Below are 19,794 nucleotides of genomic sequence, written 5' to 3'. Positions count from 1 at the left end.
TTTTGAAAAATTGACCGTTCGTAACCAATTTAGAAAAAGGACTGATTTTGCTAAGAAATTGAAGAAATGCATTTTAGGCCGCTGCAGTCTATGCAAATTGACACTTTCTACCCAGGTTTGGGAAAGGGGGAGAGTTTTGCATTTTTGGTTGTTTTGGGCGCACCGGGTCACTGTAGAATTTTGAAATCGACAATTTCTACCCATTTTTGAGAAATTTTTTCAAAGGCGGTCCATGAGCAACGCTAAAAATTGAAGATTTTTTGGGTTTTCCGGATTAAAGCACAAAGTTTATGCCACATGTTAAGGGGGAGTTTTTACACGAAAAATTCTGAATAGAGCATGTTCTCTTTCCTTGAAGGGTTTATAATCAAATTTCGATTATAAAAGGGGGAGAAATTTATATGGAAATTCGAACTTGAATTTTTCATATTATGCAGATTTGAAGACCGAAGTGACCTTGAATTTTTGAAGTACGCGAAATGATGTAATAGGAAGTTTGGAAGTGATTTCGTTTCGAAATGGGTTTGGTTTTATTGAAGATTTCCGGGATGTGTTTTTATCTCCTGGAGAAAAACATAGACCATTGGCTTAAAGGAAAAGGCAAAATGTATCAATCACGAAACTTTTCACAACATGAAATTCGAGAAGCTTAGGAGAAGTGTGTGAATACTTCATCAAATGAAAGTTCATCAGCAAAAGAATTGAATGTTTCGATAAAAGCTTGGAAACCTGTTTCACGAGAAAAGAAAACACAAACAAAATCTGAGAAGACGAAGGCATGTGTTAGTGACAATCCTAAACCATCGAAAACTTATGTTTCGATTTCTTTAAATCATGATGTGGACTTAATTGATAGTTTTAAATCAAAAGTTCGTGATTGGGTTAAAGGTTCTTCATTTCATTCTATGTTTCATACTAATGTCCAAGGACCCAAACACCCTTGTGTACCTAAATTCTTTCACTAATTGCAGGTTTTGTGTGACGAGCAATATGATGATAAATGGTATATTGATAATGGCCGCTCTCGTCACATGACTATTAAGAAGGAGAATTTACGTGACTATCGAAGTTTAAAGAATGCAAGAGTTGTTAAGTTAGGTAACAATCACAAGTGTTAGGTAAAAGGTTATGGTAAAATAACGAATGACAAGTTTCTATACAAAGAGTGGTGTATGTTGAAGGTATTCAACATAACTTGATAAGTGTTTCACAACTTGTTGTGGGCACTGGTAATCAAGTAGTTTTTAACGAAGAGGGAAGCATAATTTCGAATGTCTATACCAAGGAAGGCTTGATTCGATCCAAAAGGAATAGAGACATGTTTACTTTGGATATCAATCCTATTGTTGGTAAACCGTCCGTGTGCTTACTTTCGAAAGATTCACCAGACATCAGCTGGCTCTGGCATTGACGACTTTCACATCTGAATTTTCGAAATTTGAATAAACTAGTTGTTCAAGATCTGGTAAGAGGATTACCTGTTTTAGCGTTGGATAATGATACTTTATGTGCAGCTTGTGAACAAGGGAAGCAACGTAAACAAGGTCACCCGATAACTATAGACTCGAAAATTGTCAAACCTTTGGAGTTACTTCACATTGACTTGTGTGGCCCGTCGACAGTTGCAACTATTAACAAGAAACGGTATATTCTTGTTATTGTTGATGATTTTTCTAGATTTACGTGGGTATATTTTCTCAGGTTGAAATCGGAAGTTGCTCAAATCATGATTGACTTTATCAAAAAGATGGAAACAAGCTTAAAGAAGACCATTCGAAAACTCAAAAGTGATCATGGGTCTAAATTTAAGAACAATGTTCTTGATTCATTTTTGGTGGACAAAGAAATTTCGCATAATTTCACTTCATCATATACTCGTCTACAAAATGGTGTGGTTGAAAAAAGAAATTGTTCACTTTGTGAAGCAGCATGAACCATGCTGGCATATACGAATCTTCCTTAATATCTTTGGGCAGAAGCAGTTTCCACAACATGCTTTACTCAGAACATATCACTTATTCATCGTTGTTTCAACATAACACCTTACGAAATAATAAACAATCATAAATCTAATGTCAAATTCTTTCATGTTTTTGGATGTAGGTGCTTTATTATGAATCTCAAGGATAATCTTTCGAAATTTCAAGCTAAAGCAGATGAAGGAATTTTCATGGGATATTCACATAATTTAGTTGCCTATCGAGTGTTGAACAAATGAACACGAAAAATGGAAGAAACATTTAATCTTACGTTTGATGGTCATTATGTTAAACAAGTTGAAAAGCATTTTGAAAATCATCCTATTCTTAATGAGTCAAATCATGAATCTGATATTTCAAATTCGATGGATGTTGATTATGATTTAATTTTTGGTGTTGCAGATCATGTTGCTGATGCTAAAGTTAATGCAAATGATAATCATCTTCCTGAATCTACGAGGCATATTGATGACTCGACATTCACTCAAAAAGTTTTGGATATGAATTCAACATCGAATTCTCCAATTGTTAGCCAAAGTATGTATAATCATCCAGTGGAGGGGGAGCACTTGGATTAGAATATTCTGGATGAGGGGAGCATCCTTTCGAGGGGGAGAATGGGAGAATGAATTAAGATGTTGAGGGGGGGGAGCATCCAAGTGGAGTAAATATCGAAAGGGAACAAAATGGTCCAATAGAATTGAATGTTGGTCATATTGAAAATTTTCACGATATTAATGACGAATGTTCTATTGCAGGATCAGAAAATGACGAATTATTTAAAGATGCACCATTGGATTTTGATCCATCATATCCATCTCTAGAAAAATGGACAAGAGATCATCCAAAAGAATAGGTCATTGGAAATCCACAAGAAGGTGTATTAACAAGAGCTCAGATTCGTGCAAAGAATGAGGTACTAAACGAACATCAAGAGTTTGGTATGTTTAATGTGTTCATTTCGCACATTGAACAAAAAACAATTAAGGTTGCAATGGAACACTCAGATTGGGTTGTTGCAATGCAATCTGAATTGGCTGGGTTCGAAAGAAACAAGGTTTGGAGGTTAATTCCTAAGCCAAAAGATGTTTCGATTGTCGGATTAAAATGGATTTTCAAAAATAAAACCGACAAGGATGGAAATATTGTTCGAAATAAAGCTAGGATTGTTGTAAAAGGTTATTCACAACAAGAAGGAATAGACTATGAAGAAACTTTCACCCCTGTCGCAAGACTCGAGGCGGTTCGAATATTTTTGGCTTATGCAGTTTATAAAGATTTTGATGTTTATCAAATGGATGTGAAGTGTGCATTTTTGAATGGAGAACTTGAAGAAACTGTGTATGTTGAACAACCGCCAAGTTTTCTAACTGAAGAGTTTCCTGATCATTGTTATATTTTAGATAAGGCGATTTATGGGTTAAAACAAGCACCAAGAGCATGGTATGGAACTTTAACTTCTTTTCTAAAACAATCGAAATTTAAACAAGGATCAGTTGATCCCACTTTATTTCGAAAGAAAGTAGGGGGTCATCTAATGCTTGTTCAAATTTATGTTGATGATATTATTTTTGGCTCTACTGACCCAGCTTTGTCTACTGAATTTGAAAAATTTGATGAAAAGTAAATTTGAAATGAGCATGATGGGAAAAATCAACAATTTTCTTGGTTTGAATATTAGACAGAGCAGAGAAGGAATATTTATCAATCAAGAAAAATATACAAAGAATTTACTTGAAAATTTTGGGTTGACGAATAACACAAAGTTATGAGTACCAATGGCAACTAGAACTAAGCTAACACCTTCGTTAGATAAACCTGTCGTTGACTTAACTCTTTACCAAAGCATGATAGGTTTGTTACTCTATCTCACTGCAAGTAGACCTGATATCATGTTTTCTGTTTGTAATTGTGCTAGGTATCAATCAAACACTTGAGAACCACATCTCACTGCAGTCAAGAATATATTTCGTTACCTTAAAGGAACAATTTCGTTAGGGCTGTGGTATCCTTCGAAAATTGGATTCTTCATCCAAGCATTTCCGGATGCTGATTTAGGTGGTTTCAACTTGGATAGAAAAATCACAAGTGGGGGTTGTCAATTACTAGATGAGAAGTTAGTGAGTTGGCAGTCAAAGAAGCAAACATTTGTTTCAATTTCGACAGCAGAAGCTGAATATGCTGCTGCTACAACCTGCATCTCACAAATCATTTGGATTCAAAGTCAATTGCATGATTACGCAATAAATATGAAAAAGATTCCTTTGTATTGTGATTCGCAAAGTGCTATACGCATTTGTCACAATCCAGTTCAACATTCGAAAACCAAACATATTGCACTTCGTTATCATTTCATAAAAGATCATGTTGAAGATGGCAATATTGAAGTTCATTTTGTAAAAACTACTGATCAGCTCGCTGGTATTTTTACGAAACCATTGGATGAAAAATCGTTTGCTAGAATTTTGACAGGATTGGGAATGATCAAAGGGGAGTCTGTTTGTAAGAATGAGTCGAAAGAATAGAGCAAATTGTTAGCTGTCAAAGTCAAGGTTTACTGTTCATGGTCAACGCTTCGCTTTCGACATCTGGGCAAAGAGAAATTTCGTTAGTTTAGTATATACTTAAGGTTTCGTTTATTTTCTTTTCGAAAAATCAAAAATACCAAAAATATTTTATTTTGTTGTTTATTTTCTTTTCGAAAAATCAAAAATACCAAAAAGATTTTCTTTTGTTATTTGTTTTACTTTTCGAAAAATTTAAAAACACAAAAAGATTTTCATCGGTTCTTTGTTTTAATTTTCGAAAAATTCAAAAACACAAAAAGATTTTTTTCTTTTCAAAAATACAAAAGACCAAAAAGATTTTTCTTTAGATGTTTGTTATTTTGTACTTTGTTTTATTTTAAATGTGCATACTATGAAATTATCTTACATGACTCATGCTAGCATTTCTAAGGCAAGGTAAAATTTTGAAACTTTATACTAGTTAAGATGTCCCTAGAAGCATGCTGCAGCATGTCGAATCAAGCCTAAATTGACTCGATGTGTGATTTCGAAAGCCTTGAAATCTTTCATCGTGAAAATTTCTTCCCAGTCAGGCTTGTATTCACATTAGTCTACAAAGCTACCTAACTCTTCTCATATGAGTAATGAGTTTTCTTCTTGGTCCATATATAAGAGAGGTACTTTGGATTCGTAAACCAACCTTTTTCATCTCAAAATTCTTAACACATATCACACACAATGACATATGTCCAAGAAGTCTTTGATAAAACCAATCAAGACTTAGGTATATCAAAACTTTGTGTTAATGATCTGACATCATGAGACTGTGATGAAAGTGAAGCCCAATTCTCTAAAAAAATTTAAGGAATTGACGGGGAACTATGTTCCATATTTTTACGAAACATTTGTTTCTGTACCAATTTTCTATGATCCAAATCATATTCTTTTATTATGAGAGGTGTTGATCAAAAGTTCGAAACCAACAACATTTGTTTCCCAACAAGATCCAACTAAACATTATTTTTTTAAATATTATTTCCATGGGAGTATCACTTCTTTTAACTGTCACATTCAATATTATTCAAAGCATACTTGTCACTGACTATACTGGTCACACAAGTAACTTCGATTACAATTACTCACCTTATGTTTAGGTTGATATGTATCAAAATTTTAAGCCACCCTTAAACCCTTGAAAAAGAAGCCCCTCGATACTTATTTACAAGTATTCGATTGTAATTCACGGGAAACCATACAAGTAGTTGATCATCTCTCTTGATGATAATGAAGCAACCTTTGCGCGGGGTTTAACTTCTTTTCTTGTCGAAATTTTAGACATCATAGATTCCAAATTTTCGTTAATTGGCTTCTTATCTTATTCATTTGACACACTGGACTCATGAAATCCTTAAGGTTCTGAGTAATACCAACTCAGGCTGATGATTTCAAAATTCTGGCATATGACTTCGCTTTTCATCCTAAAATTGAAAGAGCCCTACCTCAATATTGAAGGTTTGTGACAGTTACAATTCTGTGCTTGACAAGATGTTTCGTATACCTTCCGGGTTTCAAGGAGAAGTGATGGGTGCTTTTTCATGCATGCCTAATTTAACAACTATAGGGTGCGATTTTCAAGGAGCCACGTCGGATTTCATTAATGCTAAGACCGCTTCAAATTCAAATCCCAGAGTAACATATAAAAGACAGATTTTATATCCTTTTTGTGACATCCCCAAAATCACGGCCAGAAAAGACCGATTTTGTTTATGCTTTATAAAAATCAGAGTACTTCATTTTATAAAAAGGTTGCGGAATTTGTTCCCAGAAAAACATGGTAAATACGTTATTAAAACATTTTCGAAGAAACGTATTTATTTCATTTTAAAACGTTTGGGATGTCATCGTTAATACAGGAACATAAGCATAAACAGAACTTACAATTATTCACACTAGTGGTCTACATCTCTTTAAATCTCTCAGTGTAATGTCACTTCATATCAACACCTGTGATATAAATAAACTGAGTGGGTCAGGTTGGGAAACCTGGTGAGCACATAGGGATTTCAATCCCACAATGTTATACCATATATATAGTTTAAAATTCACAAAATATACAATTTCACCATATGTATATATAAACAACTCTTATCCCACCCCGTCGATCCTCGCAACGAGGCTATCCATACTCTCGGACTAGGGACGAATGACTAATCCATACTCTCGGATTAACGATGAATGATTATGCCTAATCCATACTCTCGGACTAGGGACAATAGCTAATCCATACTCTCGGATTAACGACGAATGATCATGCCTAATCCATATTCTCGGACTAGGGACAATGACTATGTCTAATCCATACTCCCGGATAAGTGACATATACTAACTTCTATTCTCTGAGTTTAACTCACTTGTACTCGTAAGAATATACTACCCAATATTCCTCATATTTAATTTAGGTCTACTCTTTATCCTAAATTATCAAATATAATCAGGTATGTTCTTTAACAGGAATTTCAAGCAACATTAATTAACTCGCACATAAACATATAATTAATACTTCAATCAATACTTGTATTAAAATCATGTTCATGAAAGGGACTATGCACTCACCTGAGAAGGTGGTGACTCGGTACTCGGACAGCGCTTCGTTTACTTTAAAATAATTTCCTTCGACGAAACCTAGTATTATCACCAATAGATTTTAGTCTATTATTCGCTGAGACTAATTAATAGTCTAGCTATTATTACTATTATATAAGCGTTAAAAAAATACTTATATAACCCATAATAATAGCCCAAGTATTTATTATATGTTCTTAATAACGTTCATATAATTAAATAAAAACTATATTAAAAATAGCGTAGATGTAGCTCACTTACAGCGGGTTTTATAGAAAACCAGGCTTTGCTTGGAGCAGCGTTTCCGAGCCGAAAATCTCTTCTTCTCGGAGCCGTCGAGCACTCCGGGGCTTCCGCCTCGTGCTAGGGAGGTTCCCTAGGCTTTTCGGGGGATTTCGGGGCTAGAGAGAGGTTCTAGAGAGAGAGTAAAGAGAAGAAAGAATGGGAAAGGTGTGAAGAAAATGAGGGTGGGAGATGTGGTATTTATAGGGTGAAAATGGCTGAACTTGGTGCCACATGTCACCATCTAGTGGCAAGACTTGGGGAGAAAGCAATAGCCAAGATTGTGCCACATCACCCATTTTCGCACAACACACTTCCGACTTCTAAAATCCGTAACTTTCACATACGACCTCCGTTTTTGACGTTCTTTATATCCACGCGTAGGTAAAAATAATATCTACAACTTTCATTTTGACTCCGTCGGCTAATTCTCGACCGATCTTAAATTTAACAGTACGAGGCGTTTAGACTGTTAAATGACCGCGAAGAATTCGTAACTCCTTCATACGGACTCCGTTTTCGTCTGTCTTTTTACCGTTGAGTTCCTATTAATGAGATCTTCAACTCTCATTTATTTCACTTAAGCCAAAAATCGCTCGAACTAAAATTCGAGTTTCGGGCTGTATACTGCTAAGCCGAATCTTAGAAAAATCATAACTTCCTCATACGAAGTCAGATTTGGGCGTTCTTTTTATCGACGCTCTTAGTTTAACATATTCTACGACTTTTGTTTAGATTGCTAAGGCTAAAAAGTCTTCTATATTAAATTCACTATTTACGTCTTCCGGTGCCGTGCCGGTTTTGCCGTAAAACTTCGGCGGGCCATAACTTCTTCGTTATAACTCGGATTTTGGCGTTCTTTATATGTACGGAAACCTTGTGACATATTCTAAAACTTGGTTAAGACTATTCATTCTAAATAATCTTTTGTTGAAAAGTCATTTTTGACCCCTATTGCCTCTAAATTGACTAGCCCGGATCTGCGGGCGTTACAATTATCTCCCCCTTAGGATGATTACGTCCCGGAATCATCAACGAAAAAAGGATCGTATAATGAATCCATACATCATCTCTTCATCCTAGGTAATAATTATAACTTCTTTATTCCTTCAAGTCTATCTCTTAGACTTATTGACTGTAAGCAGTACTTGATCGTGCACCTGCTCTCTACCTCATATTAGACTCCAAATTATGACCTATCATCATGTGATGTACGTTTAGACTCAGGTCTCTTAAATTCTAAAACAGACTAAGCCTTCCTTCATGTTCTAATGTGATATAATCATACTTTAACATGTAGCATTTCTAGCTACCAACGAGCGCGATACTTCTATTGATCGCTTTGATTTTTAATCGTTTGGTTTAATTCAGATGCTATATCAAACTTGGTTCTCTGAACCACGTAACCTACTAATCATAGTCGGACTCAAGGTGATATGACCACTAGGGTCGGGATAACAACAATCTTCTTAGTCATTACCGAAACAATGGTAACGACATACTTGAATAAAACGAAATCAATTACTGGCTTCTTGGTAACCTTGTGACTTTCCCTGATCCAAGTGTGAGTCTTGTGCTTCCGGTAGTATAGGCCTCTACTACCATTCACACCTACTCATACTCGTCCCAAGTATTGTCCCGCAGTTTTTCCAAGTCACCATACAAGAAAACCATACAACAACTTAACACATCAGATAATAAAACAAAGGTTTTATATTATTTCTTGAAACTGTTACATAGGTGTTCAAGTTTTCCCTAGACTATGCCTCTAACGGGCTACATCTTGACGTACTATCTACACGATTACTCCATAACTCGATCCTCGGATGTCAAGCCTTCACTCTTGAATCCTTGCATTGTCATCTGCTTCGTCAAGGATCATTTGAAATGCTCTCGCCTTTGGCTTTGGTGGTACATTTGGCTTTGTAGCCCCTTCTCTCTTTAGGCAGTCTTGTTTGAAGTGTCCTTCTTCTCCACACTTAAAGTAGACTTCTCTCTTGGTTGTGCATTCGCTAGCGTAATGACCAGTCTTCCCGCATTTAAAGCATGTCGTATATTTAGAGCATTTCCCGATGTGCTTCTTTCTACACTTGTCACACCATTGCGTTCCTTCTTCAAACTTCGAGAATTTTCTCTTCTCGCTGGACCTTGAAGATCCTTCAAACTTTCTCTTCTCGCCAACCTCCATCTTGCTGGAGGCTCTTCCCTTGATCATATCTTCGACAGACTTGGCAGCCCAGATAGCTGCCTCTAGAGTAGGTGCTTGACGCACTGGCACCGCGTACTCCCATGGAAGTCCTTTTGCGTACTTGTCAATTTTCGTCAGCTCATCCGGAACAAGACGCAAGGCGAAATCCATCTTCTCTGTGAAGTTGTTGGTGTATTCATCGATTGACATGCTTCCCTTCTCCAGGGTTAGAAACTGGTTCTCTAGCTCAAGCAGGTTTTGAGCTGAGCAGTACTTTCGTTTGAATTGCACCAGAAATTCTGCCCATGTCAGTTGCAGAGGCTCATTAGGGCTCAGAGTCTTCCCCAAGGTATTCCACCAACGTACAGCGCCTCCTCGAAACTGACGCACTACAAATGTGGTCTGTAGCTTCCCTCTACAACCGCATGTCATGAAGGCTAACTCCATCTCCGAGATCCAATCCATGACCCCGATCGGATCCTCCTTTCCAGTGAAAGTCGATGGCTTGCAAGTCAGAAAATCCTTGTACTTGCATCCATTCCTCTCGACCTCTTCATCTTGGTTGTTTTGTCGAACTATTGGTGGGTTGACTTGACCAACAGTCCCACTGTAGTTTCCTTCCTCAGTCTGCCCTTCGTTCAACTCGGGCTGTTCGATCTGAATAGTGGCTTCCTCACGATTTTGCTGGAGCAAACGTCTAGTTTCCTCCATTTGACGATCCAACATCGCTTGGATCATCGCTTGCACTCCGGCCATTGTGACTGGCTTAGCGGCGGCTTCCATCACCGGTATTTGCTCAATCACTGGGGGTTGGTTTCTGTTCCCATTTGCATTCACGTTTCCGCTACGGGTTCTTGCCATCTTGATCTATACACCAAATAAGGTGAATCTAGATCTTTACTTAGGATTGACGGTTAAATCATCCTTATCACTCCGAAACATTTATATGCTAGTTCTAATATCATAGTCGTACGTTTAGAATCCTAAACACATAAGGTTTCCAGATCCGGTCGTCAACAGACCATAGATCCGAACAACTAACAGCATATCAGGCACAAGTATTTAGCACATAAAAGCATTTTAGGCATAATTCCTAAAATAAGCTAGTGCTCACACCTCACAATCATCGCTTAGCATTCTAAGTTTAAGTCTAGAAATAAATCCATATTCCTAGTTCGCTTAAACTAATGCTCTGATACCAACTGTGACATCCCCAAAATCACGGCCAGAAAAGACCGATTTTGTTTATGCTTTATAAAAATCAGAGTACTTCATTTTATAAAAAGGTTGCGGAATTTGTTCCCAGAAAAACATGGTAAATACGTTATTAAAACATTTTCGAAGAAACGTATTTATTTCATTTTAAAACATTTGGGATGTCATCGTTAATACAGGAACATAAGCATAAACAGAACTTACAATTATTCACACTAGTGGTCTACATCTCTTTAAATCTCTCAGTGTAATGTCACTTCATATCAACACCTGTGATATAAATAAACTGAGTGGGTCAGGTTGGGAAACCTGGTGAGCACATAGGGATTTCAATCCCACAATGTTATACCATATATATAGTTTAAAATTCACAAAATATACAATTTCACCATACGTATATATAAACAACTCTTATCCCACCCCGTCGATCCTCGCAACGAGGCTATACATACTCTCAGACTAGGGACGAATGACTAATCCATACTCTCGGATTAACGATGAATGATTATGCCTAATCCATACTCTCGGACTAGGGACAATAGCTAATCCATACTCTCGGATTAACGACGAATGATCATGCCTAATCCATATTCTCGGACTAGGGACAATGACTATGTCTAATCCATACTCCCGGATAAGTGACATATACTAACTTCTATTCTCTGAGTTTAACTCACTTGTACTCGTAAGAATATACTACCCAATATTCCTCATATTTAATTTAGGTCTACTCTTTATCCTAAATTATCAAATATAATCAGGTATGTTCTTTAACACGAATTTCAAGCAACATCAATTAACTCGCACATAAACATATAATTAATACTTCAATCAATACTTGTATTAAAATCATGTTCATGAAAGGGACTATGCACTCACCTGAGAAGGTGGTGACTCGGTACTCGGACAGCGCTTCGTTTACTTTAAAATAATTTCCTTCGACGAAACCTAGTATTATCACCAATAGATTTTAGTCTATTATTCGCCGAGACTAATTAATAGTCTAGCTATTATTACTATTATATAAGCGTTAAAAAAATACTTATATAACCCATAATAATAGCCCAAGTATTTATTATATGTTCTTAATAACGTTCATATAATTAAATAAAAACTATATTAAAAATAGCGTAGATGTAGCTCACTTACAGCGGGTTTTATAGAAAACCAGGCTTTGCTTGGAGCAGCGTTTCCGAGCCGAAAATCTCTTCTTCTCGGAGCCGTCGAGCACTCCGGGGCTTCCGCCTCGTGCTAGGGAGGTTCCCTAGGCTTTTCGGGGGATTTCGGGGCTAGAGAGAGGTTCTAGAGAGAGAGTAAAGAGAAGAAAGAATGGGAAAGGTGTGAAGAAAATGAGGGTGGGAGATGTGGTATTTATAGGGTGAAAATGGCTGAACTTGGTGCCACATGTCACCATCTAGTGGCAAGACTTGGGGAGAAAGCAATAGCCAAGATTGTGCCACATCACCCATTTTCGCACAACACACTTCCGACTTCTAAAATCCGTAACTTTCACATACGACCTCCGTTTTTGACGTTCTTTATATCCACGCGTAGGTAAAAATAATATCTACAACTTTCATTTTGACTCCGTCGGCTAATTCTCGACCGATCTTAAATTTAACAGTACGAGGCGTTTAGACTGTTAAATGACCGCGAAGAATTCGTAACTCCTTCATACGGACTCCGTTTTCGTCTGTCTTTTTACCGTTGAGTTCCTATTAATGAGATCTTCAACTCTCATTTATTTCACTTAAGCCAAAAATCGCTCGAACTAAAATTCGAGTTTCGGGCTGTATACTGCTAAGCCGAATCTTAGAAAAATCATAACTTCCTCATACGAAGTCAGATTTGGGCGTTCTTTTTATCGACGCTCTTAGTTTAACATATTCTACGACTTTTGTTTAGATTGCTAAGGCTAAAAAGTCTTCTATATTAAATTCACTATTTACGTCTTCCGGTGCCGTGCCGGTTTTGCCGTAAAACTTCGGCGGGCCATAACTTCTTCGTTATAACTCGGATTTTGGCGTTCTTTATATGTACGGAAACCTTGTGACATATTCTAAAACTTGGTTAAGACTATTCATTCTAAATAATCTTTTGTTGAAAAGTCATTTTTGACCCCTATTGCCTCTAAATTGACTAGCCCGGATCTGCGGGCGTTACAATTATCTCCCCCTTAGGATGATTACGTCCCGGAATCATCAACGAAAAAAGGATCGTATAATGACTCCATACATCATCTCTTCATCCTAGGTAATAATTATAACTTCTTTATTCCTTCAAGTCTATCTCTTAGACTTATTGACTGTAAGCAGTACTTGATCGTGCACCTGCTCTCTACCTCATATTAGACTCCAAATTATGACCTATCATCATGTGATGTACGTTTAGACTCAGGTCTCTTAAATTCTAAAACAGACTAAGCCTTCCTTCATGTTCTAATGTGATATAATCATACTTTAACATGTAGCATTTCTAGCTACCAACGAGCGCGATACTTCTATTGATCGCTTTGATTTTTAATCGTTTGGTTTAATTCAGATGCTATATCAAACTTGGTTCTCTGAACCACGTAACCTACTAATCATAGTCGGACTCAAGGTGATATGACCACTAGGGTCGGGATAACAACAATCTTCTTAGTCATTACCGAAACAATGGTAACGACATACTTGAATAAAACGAAATCAATTACTGGCTTCTTGGTAACCTTGTGACTTTCCCTGATCCAAGTGTGAGTCTTGTGCTTCCGGTAGTATAGGCCTCTACTACCATTCACACCTACTCATACTCGTCCCAAGTATTGTCCCGCAGTTTTTCCAAGTCACCATACAAGAAAACCATACAACAACTTAACACATCAGATAATAAAACAAAGGTTTTATATTATTTCTTGAAACTGTTACATAGGTGTTCAAGTTTTCCCTAGACTATGCCTCTAACGGGCTACATCTTGACGTACTATCTACACGATTACTCCATAACTCGATCCTCGGATGTCAAGCCTTCACTCTTGAATCCTTGCATTGTCATCTGCTTCGTCAAGGATCATTTGAAATGCTCTCGCCTTTGGCTTTGGTGGTACATTTGGCTTTGTAGCCCCTTCTCTCTTTAGGCAGTCTTGTTTGAAGTGTCCTTCTTCTCCACACTTAAAGTAGACTTCTCTCTTGGTTGTGCATTCGCTAGCGTAATGACCAGTCTTCCCGCATTTAAAGCATGTCGTATATTTAGAGCATTTCCCGATGTGCTTCTTTCTACACTTGTCACACCATTGCGTTCCTTCTTCAAACTTCGAGAATTTTCTCTTCTCGCTGGACCTTGAAGATCCTTCAAACTTTCTCTTCTCGCCAACCTCCATCTTGCTGGAGGCTCTTCCCTTGATCATATCTTCGACAGACTTGGCAGCCCAGATAGCTGCCTCTAGAGTAGGTGCTTGACGCACTGGCACCGCGTACTCCCATGGAAGTCCTTTTGCGTACTTGTCAATTTTCGTCAGCTCATCCGGAACAAGACGCAAGGCGAAATCCATCTTCTCTGTGAAGTTGTTGGTGTATTCATCGATTGACATGCTTCCCTTCTCCAGGGTTAGAAACTGGTTCTCTAGCTCAAGCAGGTTTTGAGCTGAGCAGTACTTTCGTTTGAATTGCACCAGAAATTCTGCCCATGTCAGTTGCAGAGGCTCATTAGGGCTCAGAGTCTTCCCCAAGGTATTCCACCAACGTACAGCGCCTCCTCGAAACTGACGCACTACAAATGTGGTCTGTAGCTTCCCTCTACAACCGCATGTCATGAAGGCTAACTCCATCTCCGAGATCCAATCCATGACCCCGATCGGATCCTCCTTTCCAGTGAAAGTCGATGGCTTGCAAGTCAGAAAATCCTTGTACTTGCATCCATTCCTCTCGACCTCTTCATCTTGGTTGTTTTGTCGAACTATTGGTGGGTTGACTTGACCAACAGTCCCACTGTAGTTTCCTTCCTCAGTCTGCCCTTCGTTCAACTCGGGCTGTTCGATCTGAATAGTGGCTTCCTCACGATTTTGCTGGAGCAAACGTCTAGTTTCCTCCATTTGACGATCCAACATCGCTTGGATCATCGCTTGCACTCCGGCCATTGTGACTGGCTTAGCGGCGGCTTCCATCACCGGTATTTGCTCAATCACTGGGGGTTGGTTTCTGTTCCCATTTGCATTCACGTTTCCGCTACGGGTTCTTGCCATCTTGATCTATACACCAAATAAGGTGAATCTAGATCTTTACTTAGGATTGACGGTTAAATCATCCTTATCACTCCGAAACATTTATATGCTAGTTCTAATATCATAGTCGTACGTTTAGAATCCTAAACACATAAGGTTTCCAGATCCGGTCGTCAACAGACCATAGATCCGAACAACTAACAGCATATCAGGCACAAGTATTTAGCACATAAAAGCATTTTAGGCATAATTCCTAAAATAAGCTAGTGCTCACACCTCACAATCATCGCTTAGCATTCTAAGTTTAAGTCTAGAAATAAATCCATATTCCTAGTTCGCTTAAACTAATGCTCTGATACCAACTGTGACATCCCCAAAATCACGGCCAGAAAAGACCGATTTTGTTTATGCTTTATAAAAATCAGAGTACTTCATTTTATAAAAAGGTTGCGGAATTTGTTCCCAGAAAAACATGGTAAATACGTTATTAAAACATTTTCGAAGAAACGTATTTATTTCATTTTAAAACATTTGGGATGTCATCGTTAATACAGGAACATAAGCATAAACAGAACTTACAATTATTCACACTAGTGGTCTACATCTCTTTAAATCTCTCAGTGTAATGTCACTTCATATCAACACCTGTGATATAAATAAACTGAGTGGGTCAGGTTGGGAAACCTGGTGAGCACATAGGGATTTCAATCCCACAATGTTATACCATATATATAGTTTAAAATTCACAAAATATACAATTTCACCATACGTATATATAAACAACTCTTATCCCACCCCGTCGATCCTCGCAACGAGGCTATACATACTCTCAGACTAGGGACGAATGACTAATCCATACTCTCGGATTAACGATGAATGATTATGCCTAATCCATACTCTCGGACTAGGGACAATAGCTAATCCATACTCTCGGATTAACGACGAATGATCATGCCTAATCCATATTCTCGGACTAGGGACAATGACTATGTCTAATCCATACTCCCGGATAAGTGACATATACTAACTTCTATTCTCTGAGTTTAACTCACTTGTACTCGTAAGAATATACTACCCAATATTCCTCATATTTAATTTAGGTCTACTCTTTATCCTAAATTATCAAATATAATCAGGTATGTTCTTTAACACGAATTTCAAGCAACATCAATTAACTCGCACATAAACATATAATTAATACTTCAATCAATACTTGTATTAAAATCATGTTCATGAAAGGGACTATGCACTCACCTGAGAAGGTGGTGACTCGGTACTCGGACAGCGCTTCGTTTACTTTAAAATAATTTCCTTCGACGAAACCTAGTATTATCACCAATAGATTTTAGTCTATTATTCGCCGAGACTAATTAATAGTCTAGCTATTATTACTATTATATAAGCGTTAAAAAAATACTTATATAACCCATAATAATAGCCCAAGTATTTATTATATGTTCTTAATAACGTTCATATAATTAAATAAAAACTATATTAAAAATAGCGTAGATGTAGCTCACTTACAGCGGGTTTTATAGAAAACCAGGCTTTGCTTGGAGCAGCGTTTCCGAGCCGAAAATCTCTTCTTCTCGGAGCCGTCGAGCACTCCGGGGTTTCCGCCTCGTGCTAGGGAGGTTCCCTAGGCTTTTCGGGGGATTTCGGGGCTAGAGAGAGGTTCTAGAGAGAGAGTAAAGAGAAGAAAGAATGGGAAAGGTGTGAAGAAAATGAGGGTGGGAGAGGTGGTATTTATAGGGTGAAAATGGCTGAACTTGGTGCCACATGTCACCATCTAGTGGCAAGACTTGGGGAGAAAGCAATGGCCAAGATTGTGCCACATCACCCATTTTCGCACAACACACTTCCGACTTCTAAAATTCGTAACTTTCACATACAACCTCCGTTTTTGACGTTTTTTTATATCCACGTGTAGGTAAAAATAATATCTACAACTTTCATTTTGACTCCGTCGGCTAATTCTCGACCGACCTTAAATTTAACAGTACGATGCGTTTAGATTGTTAAATGACCGCGAAGAATTCGTAACTCCTTCATACGGACTCCGTTTTCGTCTGTCTTTTTACCGTTGAGTTCCTATTAATGAGATCTTCAACTCTCATTTATTTCACGTAAGCCAAAAATCGCTCGAACTAAAATTCGAGTTTCGGGCTGTACACTGCTAAGCCGAATCTTAGAAAAATCATAACTTCCTCATACGAAGTCAGATTTGGGCGTTCTTTTTATCGACGCTCTTAGTTTAACATATTCTACGACTTTTGTTTAGATTGCTAAGGCTAAAAAGTCTTCTATCTTAAATTCACTATTTACGTCTTCCGGTGCCGTGCCGGTTTTGCCGTAAAACTTCGGCGGGCCATAACTTCTTCGTTATAACTCGGATTTTGGCGTTCTTTATATGTACGGAAACCTTGTGACATATTCTAAAACTTGGTTAAGACTATTCATTCTAAATAATCTTTTGTTGAAAAGTCATTTTTGACCCCTATTGCCTCTAAATTGACTAGCCCGGATCTGCGGGCGTTACACTTTTATACTTACGCGATCAAAACTCACAGAAGCTAAAAAAATATATCCTTTTATACTTACGCGATCAAAACTCACAGAAGCTAAAAAATCCCTAATTCTCTGATCTTTAAACTTTCTCTCAAAATTTCTACAATGGTGGATACTCAAAATACCACCACGGAAAAAGTTGTCTCTCAACCCATCATGAAGATTCAAAGCACTAATTACCAAGTTAAAGGTGATGTGTCTTTGTATCCCAACGAACTCAAAATCTTGATTGTTGCTCTTCAACTTTCTGGATTAGCAAAAGTTATGTTTGATGTATTCGTAGTTCTGATAACTTGGTTATCCATGGCTGGTTCCACTGCTTCCTACAGCAAGGCCATGGATGTGATCACTTTCAATTTAGTGAATGACAAGAAGATCCGACTGACGAAGAAGATGTTCATTAATATCTTGACTATTCCCAATTATCCACCATTCTTTCAACCTACGAACTCTTAGGTGATGTTTATGTTCAATGAAATGGGACATCAGCCACCACTTGACAAAATCAGTAAATTCAAGAAGTCTAGTCTTCTTTGCTTGTGACATTTTTTATTTGGAATTCATCTTTATTGCTTAACTGGGCGAAGTGTGGGGCTTGATAAAGGAAGGATGGAGGTCTATGCCATGGTTGCAGGTATGTACCATGACCTTAACGTTGATTATGTGACCCAGTTCTGGAAGGAGTTCATCAAAAGTGTTGAAAACACTAATGTGGTGAAAGGAATCTCTTGTGCAAGTTACTGGAGTCTGATTCTTTAATCAGTTTATGAGAAAGAGGGTATTCCAATTTCAGAAAATGAAAAACTACATAATTTTTGAAATTTCACTTTTCGAAGGCAGTTGAGGATGATTCAGAAGTTTTTCCCAACATTACTCGAATTCCTGATCGCATGTTGAAGAAAGATGATCCAACAAATCCTATTCTGGTGGAGTATTTGGCTGGTGTAAATACGTTTGTTGAAATTGGGGTTTTATTAAAAGTTTCTGATGTGGGTTCATCAAAGAGGGCTAAAAAGGCAAAGAAAAATACAGATAACGATGATGATGAAAGCCCTAAGAAACAATTTAAATCGAAACCAAGTATAACTTAAACTGCAAAGCCTGTAGAGGAGGTTGCAGTTGACTCTACAAAAGAAGTAATTTCATCAAAGTCTGGGTTGCTGAGAAAGTTAAGGAAGTTCTCTGACAAGAAAAGATCTTCGTCTAATGATCAGTCTTTATCTGTTCGTAAAGCTCAACATAATCGAAAAGGAGTTCTTATTTGTGAAGTTTGTGTTCCAGTTTCTCCATCATACAAGAAATGAAGAGTTGAGGATCTTGTGAAACATATTTCCAAAAAGACGAAGAGTCACAAGCTGCTCATTCATGAAGATTCTTCGAATAATGAAATAATTATGGATACTCCTATAGGTTCGAATTCTTCACCACCGTCACAACCATTAATCACTACTCGTGTTTCATTGTTGACCACTACAGTACCCATGGATATTGTGGTAACCAAACCAATTCCTGAGGAGGTTCCAATTTCCACTGTTGATGCAAACGTATTTGATACAGGTGTACCTACTTCGGTTTCCATTGTTCAAACATCTCAAGGTACTCCCATTACAAGATCTCTTGTCTCACTACCACCTTTTATTATTCCTACAAATCAAGTCTCATCTTCACCAACCTTCACCCAAATTCTCAATCAACCTTTTACATCTCTGTTTTCTTCCCAATCTACGGATCCACTAAAACATGTGGATGAACCTGATCATGATGATGGAAGCTTTGGAGGTACGTTTAAGACCTGGAATTTGATCCTGAGGAAGAGGATATCCTAGATCATATGCTCATGTTTGGGAAACAATTCAAAATTATTAATAAGAAGCTCAATACCATCATTCAGTCACAAGTAGATGTAGGGGGAAGTTGTTCAATGTCTAGCATGGAACTTGATGTCATGCTTAAGAATTTCGAAGCCAAATTTTTTAACAAGTTCTCTGCATTTTTTTCAAGCCTTAGAGAATCGAGTAATGGAGAAGGTACATCAAAATGATAAAAATACTGAGCTACGGATCAAGGCTCAGTCTACTAATTTTGTTGGTGAGGTACAAGATTTTAAAAAAGTTGCGAAGGAACGTCATGTTTTGTTCGTACAAGATGTGAAAAAGGTCAGAGAAGATGTTAATTTGAAGCTTCAAGAGCTTCATGAGGATATGCAGAAGGAGATTGCTATTATACAACATGATT

The sequence above is a fragment of the Lactuca saligna genome, chromosome 7, assembly GCF_052625555.1.
Source record: "Lactuca saligna cultivar CGN05327 chromosome 7, ASM5262555v1, whole genome shotgun sequence".
NCBI lineage: Eukaryota > Viridiplantae > Streptophyta > Magnoliopsida > Asterales > Asteraceae > Lactuca > Lactuca saligna.
The sequence above is the reverse complement of the archived record's forward strand: the minus strand, read 5'-3'. Positions refer to the sequence as shown.